Genomic DNA, 19,038 nt, shown 5'->3' with positions numbered 1-19,038 from the left:
GATACTCTATTAAGAGATACATATATGAATATAAATATGCATACACATGATACAAATAAAAATAAAAGAAATACCTGTGTATCCATAACCCATTTAAGAAACATGAAGGCTCTCTTTTCTCTCCATAAATGTAAGCCCCTCCTTCCTCCTAAAATGTAACTGATATTGTAGATTTTGTGTTAATCATCCATTTGCTTTCTTTTCTAATTTTACTACTTATGTATGTATTCCTGAACAATGTATTCTTGGTTTGTTTTTGAACTTTACATAAATAACATAACATAGTATCTATATTTTTCCCTTTTTTAAATTCAACATCACTTTAAGATATAACTATGCTGATGTGTTTAATAAGAGTTTCATTTTCATTGATGTATATTATTTCTACCATAAGACTGTGCCAACACTTATTTAGTTTATTGTTAATCAACATCTGGATATTTTCTGTAAATTTTTTTTAAAAAACTATTGCAATGTTGCAGTAAACATTCTTGTACACATTTGTGGGTGCAGATGTGCAAGAATTTCTATAGGGCAATTTTTTTTTTTTGCAGTGAAACTACTGGTATTCTGGATAAGACTATTTCCTGTCCTTTCACTGATACATTGTAGGGAAGTTAGCATCTCTGGCCTCCCATCTACCAAGAGCCTGTAGCACATCAATCATGTTGACAATCAAAACAACATATTTCCAAACACACATTAGGAAACCCAGTTGAGAATTATTGTTTTATGGTATGTATCTAGAATTGGAATTGTTGGGCCACAGGTTGTGTGACTGTTCAATTTTCACTTATAAAATATGTTGTATTGTTGTGATTCAGAGACAGTGGTGGGTTCCCATGTGTAAATCTAACATACACATAATTTATGCTATACAGCGCACTCATATCCTATGTAATCATATATAGCCCAATATACTTCAGGAAATCTTCACACATATTTAACGCTATTGTCAATGACTTAAATAATTCACAGTTTTATGAAAGGATCATGTTTCACATTCTATTAAGAACAAGACATTTTCTAATCTTTTAATTACTCTGATATTACATCAGAAATATGACTTCTACTTAAACACTTTATGCACAAGAATATTTTTGTATTCATATATCTTAAAATTAATTTTTCCTCCTCAGCTCTGAATACTTGCTGAAAGCTTTCACATGTTCAAAGCATTCATGTGGTTTCACTTCTATGCTAATTTTCTAATTCCTATTCATTATAACCTATAAATAAATACTTTCCTACATATATTAACACCTTAGGGTTTCTGCCCTGTGATTTTGCTGATGTTTGACAAATTTGGCTTGAAGATGCAGGTTTCTGCACATGGAGGGTATTGATGGGAGTTTTCTTCTTGTGTATTTTCCTTTGATGTTTGGTGAGGGAGGACCTCTGGCTGAAGGTTTTTCTACATTTATTACACTCATAGGGGTTTTCCCCTGTGTGATTTAGCTCATATTTTGTGAGGGCTGACTTTTCATAGAAGGTTTTCCCACACTCAGGACATCTGTAGGGTTTTTCTCCTGTATGAGTTCTCTGATGCACGACAAGGTTGGATTTCACACAGAAAGATCTCCAGCACTCATTACATTTATAGGGTTTCTCACCTGTGTGAGTCCTTCGATGTTGAGTAAGGTTTGATTTCACACAGAAGGTTTTCCCACATTCATCACTTTTATATGGTTTTGCTCCCATGTGAATTCTCTGATGTACTGAGAAGGCTGATTTTTGGCAGAAGGAGTTTCCACATTCATTACATTTATATGGTTTTTCTCCTGTGTGAGTTCTCTGATGTTCACTGTAGTTGGACTTCACAAAGAAGGATTTTTCACATTCATTACATTCATAGGGTTTTTTTTTTCCTGTGTGTGTGCTCTGATGCTGTCTGAGATCTGTTTTCTTATGGAAGCTTTCTCCACATTTATTACAGTCACAGGTTTTCTCTTTTTTTTGTGAGCTCTCTGGCTTTGTGTAAGTTGTGACTTCCTACTTGAGGCACCCCCACTTTCATTACACCCATTGGTTTTCTTCCCCGAGTGCTTTCTCTGATGTTGAGTGTGTTTCAACTTCTCAAAGAAAGGTTTCTCACATTTATTACCTTTACAGTTTTTCTCTCGTTTTAATTATCTGATTGGGAGTGAGGCAAGATTCCTTCTTTAAGACTCTTTCACTATCATTACACTTGCTGGGTTTTCCTGTTGTGTGGGCTCTCTTATGTTGAGTAAGGCATGCTTTTTCATGAAAGAATTTCCCACATTTCTTACATTCATAGATTTTTCTCTCCTGCACGAGTTCTCTCATTTTGAGTGTGGTATAACTTCTTCAAGGCTTTCTCATTTTCTTTACACTGATCAGGTTTTTCTCCTGTGTACATTCTTTGATGTTGGGTAAAGTTTGATTTCATAGTGTTTTTGCCCTGTGTGAATTTCTTGAGTGCATGTTTTGACTTCATGCATGAGGATTTCCCATTTTTACCGGGCTCATATGGCTTCCTTTCCCTAAGGGTTCTTGGACGAGAATTGAGCCTTAACTTTGAGATAAAACTTGTCCATATTTGTTTCCTTCTGAAGGTTTCTCTACCGTGAGAGCTCTCTTACATGTAACAAAGACTATCTTTCTGTGAAAGCCTTTCCCACGATTATTATATTCAAGAAGTTGCTCCAAAGATGAATCCTTCGGATGTTGAACAAAATCCTAATTATGACTGGGGGATTTCTTCTTTTGATCATTTTCACAGGGTTTATTCTCTGCATGAGTTTTATTATGCTTAATATCAAGGAAGTCACACCTACTGAATTCAACTGACTTTTTTTCTTACATGGTTTATATTATTAATAATGATTTCTGAAACACTTTTCAAGCTTGTTCCAAATGAGTCACATTTATGGGACATTTTTCTTGAGGGCACTGTGTTTGTGGCCATATTAAACGCTTCCCTTAAGGTTTTACTTCTCTTAGTCAGTATTTTGTTGTTGATTAATAAAGCTTGCCTCAATTATTTGTCTTTATTTTCTTGACTTCTTTCATGTTATTGGCTTTCTGGACTTCTACACATAGGAAAAATTAACCATATGTTATAAATCTTAACACATTTCTTAAGGAGGGGGTTGTATGCAAGTGCTGCATTCTGAGTTGATTCTTCAGTTTCAGGCACAATATCCTGGGATAACAGAAGTCCTAAACAAATATTTATTCTAGTCTTTGGATGGGTAATATGAAAGCAAAGGTAAAACATGCACTATTGTAAAAAAAAGGAGACAAAGTCAAAAATTAATACAAATAGCTTTGGCTTATTACAATATGACCTTAAGATGGATAAATCTTAGAATAAAATAAGATATAGTGAACTGAGAACAAAGGAAGTCAGGAAAATGATTAATCCAATAGAGGATAATCAAAGCATGGGGTAAAGACAGGGGACACAATAGGGAGATAATGAAGACTAAAGGGTGATTAAAGGAAGTGTCAGAGCACAGATTATGTTTGGAGGCAAATCAAAGATTAGATCCTTCTCTCTCTCTCTTCCCTATACCTTAATTACTTAAGGAGAATTCTTACTTCACTCTACATGCCTCTAATCTTTCTCTTCTCTTCCATTATGCACACCAATTAAAAATACAAATCATTCATTTCCTCAGGCCTAAAGCTCAGTCCTATAGTTCAGGCCCCATCTCTCCATGCAGTTTTGATACGGAAAAACAATGTCCAAACAGAATGTTAAAATATATGAGAGGACAAGCATACTTGCAACAGGATCCATTTCACCTCCATATCCTGATTGTTGGTGCTACCAGCTGATTCTATCAGAGTTAATCAATAGTAATCTGTCCTGTTGGCCTATCGTACTTTTCCCTCTTTCAATCTGCTGATTTACTTTACCAATTGTTTGTGCCCTGTCTTAATACTGTTTTTTAATACACTATATTTAGATCAGTTTTACATTCATAACAAAATTGAGTGGGAAGTGCAGAGTTCCCATGTACTCCCTGCCCCCACATATGCACAAAGTTCCCAACTATTAACATCTCCCACAAGAGAGGTATATAGTTTTAAATGATCCAACCTACATTAACAGATCATAATCACTCAAAGTTAACAGTTTACATTAGAATTCACTCTTGGTGTTGTACAATGTATAGTTTTGGACAAATGTGTGTGTATATATATGTCTCCACTATTACAATACTAGGGAGCATAGTTTCACTGCCCTAAAAATCTATGCTCTGCCTAGTCATCCTTCCCTCTCTTTTAACTCTGGGCAACCACTAATCTCTTTACTGTCTCCATAGTTTTGCCTTTTTCCAAATGTCATATAGCCTTTCATTTCAGATTAGCTGTTTTACTTAGTGATATACATGTAAGGTTCCTCCATGTTTTTTCATGGCTTGGTAGTTCATTCCTATTTAGTGCTGAATAACATTCCATTGTCTGGAGGTACTACACAGTTTATTTATCCATTCGTCTACCGAAAGACATCTTGGTTGCTTCCAGGTTTTGCCAATTATGAATAAAGATGCTATATATCTCTATGGGCACGTTTTTATATGGACATAAATTTTCAACTCTTAATTTTATTTTATTTTTTATTTGAGACAGGATATGGCTCTGTCACCCAGGCTGTAATGCAATGGTACAATCAGCTCATTGCCTCGAACTCCTGGGCTCAAGAAATCCTCCCACTTCAGTCTCCTGAGTAGCTGAGGGTACAGATGTGTGCCACAACATTCAGCTAATTTTCGCTTTGTTTTGTTTTGTTTTGTTTTTTTGGTACAGGAGCTTGCTATGTTGCCCAGACTGATCTTGAACTCCTGGCCTCAAGTGATCCTCCCACCTTGGCCTCCAAAAATGCTAGGATTACAGGAATGAGCCACTGTGCCTGGTCTTAATTTTATTTAGAGACAGGGTCTCACTCTGTTGCTCAGGCTAGAGTGCAATGGTGCAATCATAGCTCATTGCAGCCTCCAACTTCTGGGCTCCAGTGACCCTCCCACCTCAGCCTCCCAAGTACCCAAGTAGCTAAGACTACAGGTGTGCACCAGGATGCCCAGCTAAATAATTTTTTTTTTTCCAGAGGCAGATTTCACTATATTGCCCAGGTTAGTCTTCAATCCTTGGCCTCAAGCGATCCTGTAGCCTTGGCTTCCCAAAGTGTTGAGCCACTGTGCCTGGCCAACTCTTAATTTTTAATTCTGCTCTTATATGTTTTATTTCTCTTTGGTTTCTCTTTTCTGTGAGAAAGCAAACACCTGGCTACCTAACATAGTCCAAGGACCCTTTTTGATCTTTGTCTTAACAATTTTGTCTATGGGTGCTGTTATCCTCTGCAACTCACACTGTATGCAATAATACCAATTGTGTGCTTAAGAGCTTAGGATTTTTCTGTAGTAGATAAAACAAACAGAAGTCAATATGCTAACAAAAAAAACTGATATTAGATTTTAATGCTTAGATTTGATACTAGATTCTTACACCTAAATTCACAATACATGTTCAAATGACCATCCCATAAGTCTACAGTATTAGCTCCTATCAGATCAGGCTATATAATTTCAAAATTGTTCATTTTCAACCACAAACCCCCCCTCATGTTTTCCACTTAGTACACATTCTGTCCTTAGTCCTCCTCAGAACCTAGATATCCTTCAAAACAATGCTACTACTGTCCCATTGTCTAAAAAGTAATCCCTCACCACTTTTAAGTTTCACTGAAGGAAAATTTTCTAAGTAAATATTGTCTGTACAATATATCTAACACTGTTTTCCACAGTGCTGGTTTGCATAGTATTTTTTTCTCTACCTCTTCTTTTATAAGCAAGCCTGATTTTCATTGCTTTGGGCAGATTTTCCACCTTAAAATATATATGTTATAAGGATTTCAGCTGCCTTAGCATTTCAGCTGCCTCCAACTTCCAGTTGGACATCTTGTTTTATATTTTCCTTGTGGTTTGTGGATACCTCTCAGGAAAAGATGAGGCAATACCGAACTCTACACATCCATCTGCATATCGGATCTCACTCCTTTCTTCTTAAAAGACCTTGTTCATACTCTCCTGGTTCTCCCTGTACCATGCTGGATGGTCCTTCTTAGTCTCCCTTGCTAGAGGCCTGTGTCTTCCTGGCTTCCAAATGTAGTGCTTAAAGGTATAGCTTTGGCCAGACGTGGTGGCTCATGCCTGTAATCCCAGCACTTTGGGAGGCTGAGGCAAGCGGATCACAAGGTCAGGAGTTCGAGACCAGCCTGGCAAATATGGTAAAACGCCATCTCTACTAGAAATACAAAAATTAGTTGGGCATGGTGGCAGGCACATGTAGTCCCAGCTACTCAGGAGGTCGAGGCAGGAGAATCACTTGAACCTAGGAGGCGAAGGTTGCAGTGAGCTGAGATCACACCACTGCACTCCAGCCTGGGTGACAGAGTAAGACTCCATCTCAAAAAAAAAAAAAAAAAAAAAAAAAAAAAAAAAACCAAAAAACAAACAAACAAAAAAGGTATAGCCTTTGCCATATTCTCTTACCTATTATCTCACTCAGTGAAACTGAAAGTCTTACTCGGCTTATAAAGCTTTCTCTCCAGCTAACTCTCTGACCTTATCTGCTTCTTTCTCCTTGCTGGATGCCCTCTGGTCCCACTGACTTCCTTGCTGTTCTCTAATTACTACAAACACACTCTTTTCTCAGAATCTTGGCACCTGCTATTCCCCTGGCCTGGAAAGCTCTCTGAAAATCCATGGCTCAGTCCATCCCTTCATTGAAAACTCTATTCCACTGTTTCTGCTCAAATGTTCACCTCCACAAAGAGGCCTCCCCTGTCTCCTCTTGCTAAAACAATACTCTCTAGGAGTCTGTATCTTTTTCATCTGACTTTTTCAGCATGTTGATCACTACCTGGGTTAATACATATTCATCTGCTGATTGGATCTACTGATAGGAGTAGAGATGTTGCTTCTGTATCCCCTGTGCTTAGAATGTGACTGGTACCTAGCAGGTCCCGAATAAATATTTGTCAAATAAAGGAATGCATGAACAAATGCATGTTTACAGAGTGTTTGACACCAGAGAGAAGGTGAACAATGGCCATTGTCGGACAGAGAGAAAAACAGACATAAAGGTCTAGGATGAGGAAGACAGCAACCGGATTCTATAAAAAACAAGAAAGTCTCTTCCTAAAAGTCAGACAGAAAAACAAAAAACCTTTATATATGAGAATATTTGGAGGTTTGACATCTAAGATATGGTGGTCATCTTTATTCTGTTACTTTTAAAAGCCTGGAGCCTCTAAAAGAGATTTCTAAAATATATTTCAAAGATACCAACACCTGGACTGACCACCTGGGATCTAATTCCCCCAGCTTCTTTCTACCTGACCTCAACTCACCTGAGTGGCTGTGACTTGGTGGTTCTCTCTTTAATATCCATGATTCTTCTCCTTGCTTCAACTTGACTATCAGCTCAGGTTTGGTAACACAGTGCCCTGTTACGGGAAATAACAGGAGACTTGGAAAAATTGCTTAGGGTTCAGGCTTTCTGAAGGAGAACAAGAATGGAGAAGCTCTAGAAGCTACACAATAATGGTGTCCCAATGTGCTTCATCAAAGTAGACCCTTTCACCAGGGAAGTAAGAATACAATATTCTTCAAAGTACCCTCAAAGAGTCTTGACTCCCAAATCTCAAACATGAAATTCATCATTCTCTACAATAATTTGCTTCCTAAGAGAGGAACTGCATGCTGTTGGGAGTTGCATGGGGGAAGCTGGGCTTACCCGTTGACACCAGGTGCCTGTAGTTCTCCAGCATCACATCCCTGTACAGGAGCCTCTCGGCAGGGTTCAGGAGCTGCCACTCCTTCTGGGTGAAGTCCACAGATACATCCTCAAATGGCACTGAGCCCTGTAATAGTCCAATCCTGCTCCATCTGAAGTGCCCAAGACTCAATGCCATGGAAAATATGTATGGGAACTAATCCCTACCATGTTCATTGTTCAAAGTTTACAAGGAAGTGTTACAAAGGCTGTCTGACATGTACCTTCCTTCAGTTATATTTTATGGGGGAAACATAAATCATAATAAAAACACTAGGCCTTTATGCTTATTTACAAATCCACTTATTAATTCATAAAACAATTGGAGTTTCCTCTACATGTCTGGAACTGTTCTAGTTGCAGAGGAGACCAAGGCAAAGAAGACGCTGGTCCTGTTTTTAAGACTCTTTAGACTGATGAAGAGACTTTCTATACAAACATACACATGCAACAATGAATTATGGAAGCCATGAAAAAATGGGTGGTCAAGGTAGAAGGAGGTCACAAAGAGGGAAAAAAATTAATTCTCAGGTCATTATTCATCAAGGAGAGTAACATTTGATTGTACACAAGCAGTGAGTTTTGTGTGAACACAGGGCAACAGCATAAGCCAAGGTGCAGATCATGAACACACACCTCAAATGAAAGGAATTACAAGGTAGTACCGTGGGTTAGAAGAATAAGGTTGGGGACTTTGGAGATAAAGAACAATAGAGGTGCTGTGTGGTCAGAGGGATTTTAGACTTTCTCCTACAGACCAGTGGCCTCCAAAGTATTCAGTCACCCATTAGTAAAAATCCCTGAGCATCCCTCAGTGTATTTGTAAATTATTTATGTACACAACTCTCAGCCATTCACCAAAAGTAAAGCTTAACAACTTTCTTAGTTTTTTAAGATACAAAACAAATTTAAATGGATATTCCAATACTTTCTTTCCATGCACAATTTGATTGTCTTGTGCAGTTCTCTAGAGTATATACACCTTTACTTATATTACTTCCATGGACAATGGGGACATACAAATAAGTAATGTAACTAGATTTACATTTTGAAAGTAATGTTCCAGGGGCAGAATGGAGAATGCTTTAAGGCAGTGGTTGTCAATTAGTGGCAATTTTGCCTCCCCGGGAGCATCTGGCAATGTCTGGAAGCAAGTTTTGTTGTCATGGCTAAGAGGGGTGGGGTTGGGATCTAGTGAGTAGAGGCCAGAGATGCCGCTAAACATCCTACAGTGCACAGAGCAGCTCCTACAACAACGCATTACCTGGCCCAAAGTGTCAATGGTCAAGGTCAGGAAGCTCAGTTTTTTGTTGTTGTGTGTGTGTTTGTTTTTGACAGAGTCGCGCTCTGTAGCTAGGCTGGAGTGCAGTGGCACGATCTCAGCTTACTGCAACCACTGCCTACGGGTTCAAGCAATTCTCCTGCCTCAGCCTCCCGAGTAGCTGAGACTATAGGCATGCGCCACCATGCCCGGCTAATTTTTTTTATGTTTAGTAGAGACGGAGTTTGACCATGTTGGCCAGGATGGTCTTGATCTCTTCACCTCGTGATCCACCCGTCTCAGCCTCCCAAAGTGCTGGGACTACAGGAAACTCAGTTTTAAAGGGAAGTTCGAGAGGAAGATAGTAGACTGGTGTGAGAGGTGACCACCTCTCTTCATGTAGTAGCAGTGGGGATTGAGAAGCCTGAACTAATTCTACATGGAATTAACTAGTGAAGAGCAAATGGAGCATTGTTCTCAGATTATCATGACAGCAGCTGGGCTGATGCTGGCACCATACCCTAGGATTGCCACAACAGGAGAAAGAATTGGGGGGGGGGGGTAGGGGAGAGAGAGAGAGAGAGAGAGAAAGAGACACCTGGGACATGTTATATATACTTAAGGTATGTGTGAAACATACAGGTGGACATGTCCAGGTAACAGCTGCATATAATAAGGTCTTGGAGCTCAGGAGAGAGAGCTAGTATAAAGATGAATCTTTGGGCCAGGGGTGGGGGCTCATACCTGTAATCCCAGCACTTTGGGAGGCCGAGGCGGGCGAATCGCTTGAGGCCAGGAGTTTGAGACCAGCCTGGCCAATGTAGTGAAACCCCATCTCTATGAAAAATATAAAAATTAGCCAGGCATGGTGGCAGGCAACTATAATCCCAGCTACTCGGGAAGCTGAGGCAGGAGAATTGCTTGAATCTGGGAGGCAGAGGTTGCAGTGAGCCGAGATCACTCCACTACACTCCTGCCTGGGTGACAGAGTGAGCGTCCATCTTAAAAGAAAATAAAAACCCAAAGAAGTCACTGAAATCTTTGTGCCCTCAGTAAACAGGGTGAAATAAAAGTACCTAATTCATAATATGGATGCCAGAATTACATGAGCTAATCCAAGTAAGGAATTTAACAGTGAATGGAACATAATATGCAGACCTAAATTGTAGGTAATAGTAGAGCTGACCGACTGTTACAATTTTGCCACTCTATCTTCAAACTTGGAACAAGAAAAATGACCAGAATGCTGGGCATGGTGGCTCACGCCTATAATCCTAACATTTGGGAGGTCGAGACAGGCAAATCACCTGAGGTCAGGAGTTCAAGACCAGCCTGACCAACATGGAGAAACCCCGTCTTTACTAAAAATACAAAAAATTAGCTAGGCATGGTGGCACATGTCTATAATCCCAGCTACTTGGGAGGCTGAGGCAGGAGAATCACTTGAACCCGGAATGTGGAGGTTACAGTGAGCCGAGGTTGTGCCATTGCACTCCAGTCTGGGCAACAAGAGCGAAACTACATCTCAAAAACAAAAGAAAACAAAATAAAACTAACCTAAAAAACAGAAAATATATATTCTAATACAAATTATTAATATTCTAGTAGCTGGAAGGCATGATGCAATAATTAGCAGAGGATTCAAAAAAATATTTATCATATAAAAAGAAGATGAAAAAGAAAAGCATTTAAATGATTTCCACAAAACCTGAGAAGACAGAAGACTGTATCTTGTTTAGGTATATTACCGATGAAAAAAATTCTGATGTTGATAGAAAAATATGTTAAACACATCAACAGTAATCAATGATAATCAATTATAGAAAAAAAATAAAATGTAGACTTTCAAAACCACTGGAAGAGAGAAAAAGAAAGTAAAATAATGCAGGAAAAAAGTCAGGAAGTAAAAAAATGAAGAAAAAATGGTCAAAAAAGCATGGTTACTAAAAAGGCAAAGTAGCTCTTAAGTTTCACTGGAAAAATCGAATAAGTAAATAATTTACCAGGGATGTGTTCATTTTCTTCTGCTCCTGCAAAAGTTTAGAGAAATGTGAAGGCAGAGCTGTAGGAGGGAGAAGGAGCAAAGAAGTCATGAGAAATACGCTCCACTTTGAAGGTCCTCATAGCACATGCCTAGAAATCCACAGACAACTGCTGGCAAATTGCTGAACTATGGGAAAATTTCTCTTGATCCTTCAGAAGTGGCAGGTAGAAGTTGGCACAGGGGACTCTTATAACCCTGGTATAACCACTGGAAGCTAACAGAATCAGGGTTTTCACTGGGGAAAGTAAATATTTGTTTCTTACAAACCTCCTTGGATTTAACAGCAGACAAATATAAACCACACGAAATCCAACTAAAAAGACCTGGTTGAACAATCATGTTACAACAAAGGATGAGATGTCATGCCATCAGTCCTATTACCACACATATTACAGGCTAAATTGTCTGTTGTCTGATTGATTGATATTTTAATTTACAATAATCCAGTAGAGGCAGGTAGTAATGGTGAAAGTGTATACGTGTGTGTGTGTGTGTGAGAGAGTGTGTGTGGGTGTGTGTTGGGGGGGTGGTATATAGAAGAAATAAAATTGTCCATATGCTGGAGCTGTGACAAGTACCTGGGAGTCATTATATCATTTGACTTTTCTATGTTTTGAATATTTCCATAATAAAAAGCATAAAAAATGACACAGCAAAAACTTACAAAGGTGTGCTTGCTCATTTACTTTTCTATGTATATTTTTAATTCCTGGAGGTTAAAGAATTAACAGGAACCTCTGACAACAAAAATAAGTGTGCTTTAAGGGAGTCTATTTTAAAAAGAAAAAGATTTGTTCTCCTTTGGTTTCAGCGTCTCCGAATATATATATATATATTTTTACTAAGAAACTTGTTTCGACTTAACTGAGACAGGTGGACAATGGCCTGGCAGTCATGGGGCCTGGGTTCTTTTTTTGGTTCTGCCACTAACATATAATGCAAGCCTAGATTATATTAACCTAGTTATAATAATATTAAAATACTGGCCGGGTGCGGTGGTTCACGCCTGTAATCCCAACACATATGGAGGCCCAGACGGGCAGATCACGAGGTCGAGTTTGAGACCAGTTTGGCCAACATAGTAAAACCCTGTCTCTACTAAAAAAACAAAAAATCAGCCAGGCATGGTGGCAGGCTTCTGTAATCCCAGCTACTTGGGAGGCTGAGGCAGGAGAATTGCTTGAACCTGGGAGGCGGAGGTTGCAGTGAGCTGAGATCGTGCCATTTCACTCCAGCCCAGGCAACACTTCGAGACTCAGTCTCAAAAAAAAAAAAAAAAAAAAAAAAAGACACTCACAATACTTGTATAGTAGTTACTATATAACAGGACTTGTTCTAAGTACTTTGCATGTCTTCCTTAATTTAATCTTTAAAGTAAAGCCAAGCATAGCTACTATTATGACTTCCATTTCATAAAAGAGGAAAGCGAGGGGAAGACTGAGCAATGCAGTGGAGCTGGGCTTTGAACTCGGGCAGTCCGGCCCCAGAAGCCATGTACTTAAGCACTGTGTTAATACTTTTCGCTTTTAAAATAAGGCACAATTACATAACCCCTGAAAAGCTTCCCCGTACTCCTACAAAGTCAAGAGTAGGTAGTGGGTAGCATGTCCCTAAATTCCAGATGTGGAGATGGGCGGGGTTTGAGGGCTCTGCAGAATCTAGGAACAGGGGTTGAAGAATTAGGGGCATGGGAGGAGTTTCTGAGAGGAGTGGCGATAGTATCTTCCCTGTCAGTCTGCGCACCAGGTTCTCACCTGGGAGTTCCTCCTCCTCCGCAGCCAGCCTCCTGCTCACCAACCTCAGCCCAGCTCACCTCTGTCCTGTGACAGCTGGCCCACACCTTCGCTGACCGACGGTTCTTGGCAACCTCCAAGATGCTGAGTTACTCAGGGCGGAAGAACCAGGAATTGCTTCAAGAGCAAGGGCTTAGATTTCCCTGTTTCCCAGACGTCCTTGGTGCAACTCTTGTGCGTTTCATCAGAGGGTGGGGACCTCCCAGGTGAGATTCCTGCTTCTGGCGTCCCCTTCTCAGAGGAGTAGGGTGACCCTGGCTGGGGTAAAGGGGAATAAATTCAGATAACTGGGACCTTCAGCCGACTTCCAACTCTCTCTTGGAGTTCACCATCTCCTACAACAGAGGCTTTCAGTGTGGACCCCGTGTAGCAGGACGAGCCACAGACAAAACCTCTCAGACACCGAGTTGCAGAAGGAAGGGCTTTATTCAGCTGGGAGCATCAGCAAGCTACTGCCTTAAAATCCGAGCTCCCCGAGTGCACAATTTCTGTCCCTTTTAAGGGCTCACAACACTAAAGATTTCACATGAAAGGGTCGTGATTGATTTGAGCAAGCAGGGGGTATGTGACAGGGGCTGCATGCGCCGGTGGTCAGAGAGAAACACAACAGGGCTGGGAGTTTCACAGTGTTCTTCTGTACAATGTCAGGAACATCGGTTTCTAAGTCATGAGTTGATTTTTAACTACTGGGTTTAGGCCAGGCAGACCCGGGCCTGGTTCCGGGCCTGGCGCCGGGCTGCCTGTCTTTGGTTTTACTTGATTGTTTTTTTCTTAAAACAGGTACTGAGTATAAAACAATATGAGAGGGTCTCTTTCCTTCCTCACCCCGACTGGCAGCATCAGTATCACCTAGGAGCTAAATAGAAAGGCAAATTCTTGGGCCTCTCCCCAGACCCACTGAATCAGAAATGCTGGGGGTGGGGCGCAGTCGTGGGGTGGGGTTTAACAGGCCCTCCAGGTGATGCTGATACATGCGAGTCTGAGAACCACTGCCTGCAAATCTCCCTTGGGAACCTGAGAACTGTGGAGGGCACAGACAGATGGACTTCGAGGTTCCCAGAGGCCTCAGTTACACAGTATCCCAGGGTTCTGCACAGACACCAAGAAATCTCCAAGAGCCTTAAGGGAAGGCTCAGTCCTTACACACTCCGACTGGCCCATAGAGACATGCCACTCTGCTAAGTGCTGTGAAGCATGCGATCTGGAAATAAAACTGGGGCTTGCATCCCAGATCCTTTACTTGCTAGCCATGTGACTTCACCTCCAGAGTCTTGGTTTTCTTCTCAGTTAAAATGGGGTGGGTAACACCGACTTTACAGGGGGTCTTTGACAATCAAATGATACACCGCATGAAAAGAACAGTGTGGAAAGGCAGGCCACATTTCCAGAGTGCTTAGAAAATGCCACGAGCTGTGCGGAGTGCTTTAGAGGTGCTCTCTTATTCAACACTCAGAACGACCCTGAGGCAGGTTTTAGAAATCACTTCATTTTACAGATGGGGAAACTGAGTCTTAGAGGTTAGGTTCATCACTGCGTTCATGGAGATCCAGTGACAGAGTTAGGATGTGAACTCGTGTTACTTTCAAACTCAGACTCTGCAATGGGCTTGCTAAGGTAGGAATGATAGTATAGCATAAAGTAAACGTTGTAAGAATTGTTCTTACCCCCCTGGAGTCGTGGGTTTGACCAGCTGACAATGGTTGCCCAGGGCACCTGCGAATTAGAGGCGCTTCGGGAAACAGCTCTTTAACATGTGAATGCCTTTTCCTGGAGCCCTTTATTCTGCCCAGGAAACCTGCTCCCTTAGCCCTTATCTTCTTCGTGGAACCAGCAGATCCGCAGCGGACCTCCTCCTCCGTCACTTGCTTTCTAGACGGACAGATGCAGGGCAGACTCGGGAACAAATGCCATGGGGTCTGAATCCGCGTAGGATTTGCGCAAATTTTTGCTTCCACAGGCTGTGAACACAAACCTACCTCAAGCCCCGCAAAGCAACCCTCCAAGCTAGCCTCTCGCCCGCGGAGCACAGCCTTAGTGCAGCACCTGGTCGCTGAGGTACGCCTACACGCGGAGGCTCCACGCGATCCGAGACAGGAGTAAGGAACAATGAGGAAGAACTGCACATGCGCAGACAGGCCTGCCAAGGACCGGTTCCTGGGGCGCTCCCGGGGCGAGCCATCAAATTCCAGACTCCGTTTCCCACAAGTCTCCGCGCCCCCTTCCTTAGGGAACTTCTTAAAAATTTCTGGCTTATTCGGCGAGTTGGGGGATTTGTGGTTCAAAGTCACCTCTACTTTTGTTTTGAGCCCTAGTTCCCTTCCTCATAACTCACCAGGTAGGGGATTTGAACGCGCTCCACGTATAATCAATGTCACTTTAGATGCAAAGGTACCGTGAGAAGGAAAGGTGTTTGTCAACTGCACATCCGAAAACAAAATTAATGAAAGCCAAGCAACATAGTGGAATATTTATAGAAAATAAAGCAAAGCAATAACTAAAAGATTAATAACCACGACCAGCAAGCTTTCTCCCCAGAATGCAAATATTACCTCCACCTGAAACTGGATTTCAAAAGTAAAAATCTCACGTAATGGCAAATACACATAAATCAAAGGAAAATTTCATCTAAAAAGCATACTCAGAATCTCCCCTTCCAGAGATGACCATGGTCAATGTTAGGTGATATTGAAATGGGACCCCAAAATCTCAATGAGCTATTTGGGTCTTTTCATTGAACATGTTATTAATAATTTTCTTACCCTTTTACACTTTTTACTTTGAAATATTTTAAACTTACAGAAAAGTTTCAGGGATGATTTATTCTGAATGATCATCTGTAAACCATTTACTCAGATTCACCAAGAGCAAATAATCTGCCTCCCCACCTTCTGTCTCTCTTCTCATCCTCATCACTATTTGAGGGTAAGTTACAAATATGAACTGTCACATGTAAAACTTTAGCATATATCTCCTAGAACAAGGGCATTTTTAAAAACATAACCACAATTATCAAAATTGTTTAAACATAACCACAATTATCAAATCCAAAAACTCAGATATAATATTATTATCTAAAATCTAGGTCATATTCAAATTTTACCCATTGTTCTAATAATATCCTTTATAATTTTTTTCTGATCCGGGTTCAATTGAGGATCATTTTTACATAGAGTTGTCATATCATTTAGACCACTTTAATCTAGTTCCTTGGCCTTTCTCTGTCTTTCAAGACATTGTTAATTTTGAAGAGGACGCATCAGTTGTTTTGAAGAATGTTCCTTTATTTGGGTTTGTCTGATTGTTTCTGTCAGTCCTCTGAGCCCAAGATAAGCCATCATATCCCCTGGGCCTGCACGTACACATCCAGATGGCCTGAAGTAACTGAAGAATCACACAAAAAAGTGAAAATGGCCTGTTCCTGCCTTAACCGATGACATTAGCTTGTGAAATTCCTTATCCTGGCTCATCCTGGCTCAAAAGCTCCCCTGAGCACAAGGGGTCCCTTGTGACCCCTACCCCTGCCCACCAGAGAACAATGCCCTTTGACTGTAATTTTCCTCTACCTACCCAAATCCTATAAAACAGCTCCACTCCTATCTCCCTTCACTGACTCTTTTCAGACTCAGCCCGCCTGCACGCTGGTGAAATAAACAGCCTTGTTGCTCACGCAAAGCCTGTTTGGTGGTCTCTTCAGACGGAAAGTTTCCTCATAATGCAATTCAGGTTATACATTTCTTGGCAGGAATCCTATATAAGGAATGTTGTGTTCTTCTTGGTGTATCATGCTAGGTCAGTGGGATAATGTCAGTTTATCCCACTTCTGGTAAAAAAGATTTTTGGCACAACTCTCCTTTATTAATCTACCCTTTTGGTAACAATTCCTTGATCAGAAATCTAGCACAGGTACCCGAAAGATACAAAAGTTCCATAGACTTTGTATTGACTCAAGATGGATGATGACTTTTACGCTAAAATTAACACATACTGAAGAGATAAAAAGTTCTCAAAGTTTACACATGTATAGGAATACAAAGTGAGTACAATTTTAAATAAAGGATGATTACTTTTCAAATTATTTAAAGGGAAGCCTATCTTCAAACACCCTAGGAACAAGCCACTCAACACTACGTAACCTTGGAAGAGCTCTGAAAGAGTATTTTTTCCACCAGCAAACCAAAACACACACCAATTGGCAGTAGACAGATGCATGTCTTTTTACTAAGAAATGGATATTACACAAATGCATATTTACGGCATAATTTTACTTCATGTGAATAACTGCTAAAGCATGACACCAGGCCGGGCACGGTGGCTCAGGCCTGTAATCCCAGCACTTTGGGAGGTCAAGGTGGGCGGATCACGAGGTCAGGAGATCGAGACCATCCTGTCTAAAACGGAGAAACCCTGTCTCTACTAAAAATGCAAAAAATTAGCCGGGCATGGTGGTGGGTGCCTGTAGTCCCCACTACTGGGGAGGCTGAGGCAGAAGAATGGCGTGAACCCGGAAGGTGGAGCTTGCAGTGAGCCCAGAGCACACCACTGCATGCTAGCCTGGGCGACAGTGAGACTCCGTCTCAAAAAAAAAAAAAAAAAAAAAAAAAAGGCATGACAGCATATGAAGTAATGGTAAATAATTAAAAGCTTATTTAATGAATAACATAAATAAATTGAAACTAAGAAGTGCAAAACTAAAACGGTAATAGAAAAATAAAGAATTTAATAAAACACAGAAGAATTACAAAATACTCTTCTGAATACCTGCTATGAAATTATCTATACCCATGAAGAACAGGCATTTTCCAATATTAAATTGGTGCATTGTGGTCATACTCCATAATAGATACTGAAAAGCATCATCTGTAAAAATGATTTTTTGTTTTACTTGGGAAATGTGCTTCTTACAAAAGGGTGGCTGCAAAACACAACAGACTTTGGCAACTGTTAGTCCAAACTGCATCATTTTGTAAGCCCCTTGCCATTTCGCAGACCTTGGTCAAAGTGAAACATTCCACGGGGGTTCAGGTCATGAGAAATATTCTTATCATACTCTGCCGGGCAAGGGCCCAACTGAAGAGATATCCCTATCATATCCTGCTGGACAAAGGTCCAAGGAACATCTTATCACATCCCACTGGAAAAAGGGCCAAACTGCTTGACCATAGGTACGTCTTACCAATATCCTGCCGGGCAGCAAGTCAGATGGCCCAGACCCCTCCTGCCCATTCCTATAAGTTACCCCAGCCTGTAAGCAGTCAGACTCTGACTTTAAGCTGACCCCCCATCTCTGCAGGTTTCTGCAATACGCCTGTGTTGCTGTTGAGCCCCCCTCTCTCTCTGTATCTTTCTTTAACCCTCACCTTCCCTTCAAAGCCAAACAGCAACAATTACTTGTTTTTTACTTAAAGTTAAAGAACGAGTGGGATCCAAGGAACCAAGTGGTAGCCCAGGAGCAGGTCCAGGTTATTTTCAGGTAACAGAGCAACAAAGCACAAAGGCAAAATTTCTAATAGAAATTCTTTTAATAACTTAGCTTGTCTCAGGGATTACCATCTCCTCCCCTTTAGTAGAAAAGTGTGACTTATTACTGTAGACCAATTACTCCACTACAGTAAACACCTTAGAATGTAGTTCTGAATCACATCTGTCTACCTGAAAGCTCAGAGGTAAAATTAGGCAAATACCCACAAAAACAAACACAAAACACTCAACAACTAAACATCTCGAATGGGGACAAAGGTTTTTCAAAAAGTGCCTGGACTAGAAAGCCTAGATTGTAAACAGTAAATACAATTCTGTATTCACCCCCCGTTTGTGTTAATATGTAGGATAACCGGATAGTTTTAACTGTATGGCTAAGCCATTTCTTTATTTATATAAACAGACAGAGCTAGCACTGCTTTGTCCTTTAAAATCTATCTGCCACACAAGGCTTAAACCACTAAACCAAGTTTCTCTACTAAGGCTAAGAATACTGCATCTATGCAGGGATGAGCAGCTTATCACATACTCACACTCACACACACCAAGCTCTTGGGAGTCAACTTTCAACTCTCCATTGATTTTATGCCCCTCTATCTTTTATTTGCATTCTCTCTCAATTTTCCTATCATACAAAACGTGGTAGCTGGGCACGG

At 40.7% G+C, this 19,038-nt stretch overlaps 1 protein-coding gene across 1 annotated transcript in view; it reads right to left on the bottom strand.

Moving 5' to 3' along the window:
- ZNF334 (zinc finger protein 334) overlaps window positions 1-19,038 on the bottom strand; it is a 76,256-nt gene that overhangs the window by 6,123 nt on the left and 51,095 nt on the right. The window contains exon 10 of the transcript XR_012089222.1: window positions 7,382-13,162. The gene's annotated coding sequence lies outside the window, so the exon portion shown is untranslated. The remainder of the gene's footprint in view (window positions 1-7,381; window positions 13,163-19,038) is intronic.

Source organism: Chlorocebus sabaeus, chromosome 2, assembly GCF_047675955.1.
Source record: "Chlorocebus sabaeus isolate Y175 chromosome 2, mChlSab1.0.hap1, whole genome shotgun sequence".
Taxonomy (NCBI): Eukaryota; Metazoa; Chordata; class Mammalia; order Primates; family Cercopithecidae; genus Chlorocebus; species Chlorocebus sabaeus.
This window is presented reverse-complemented; position numbering and strand designations above follow the sequence as displayed.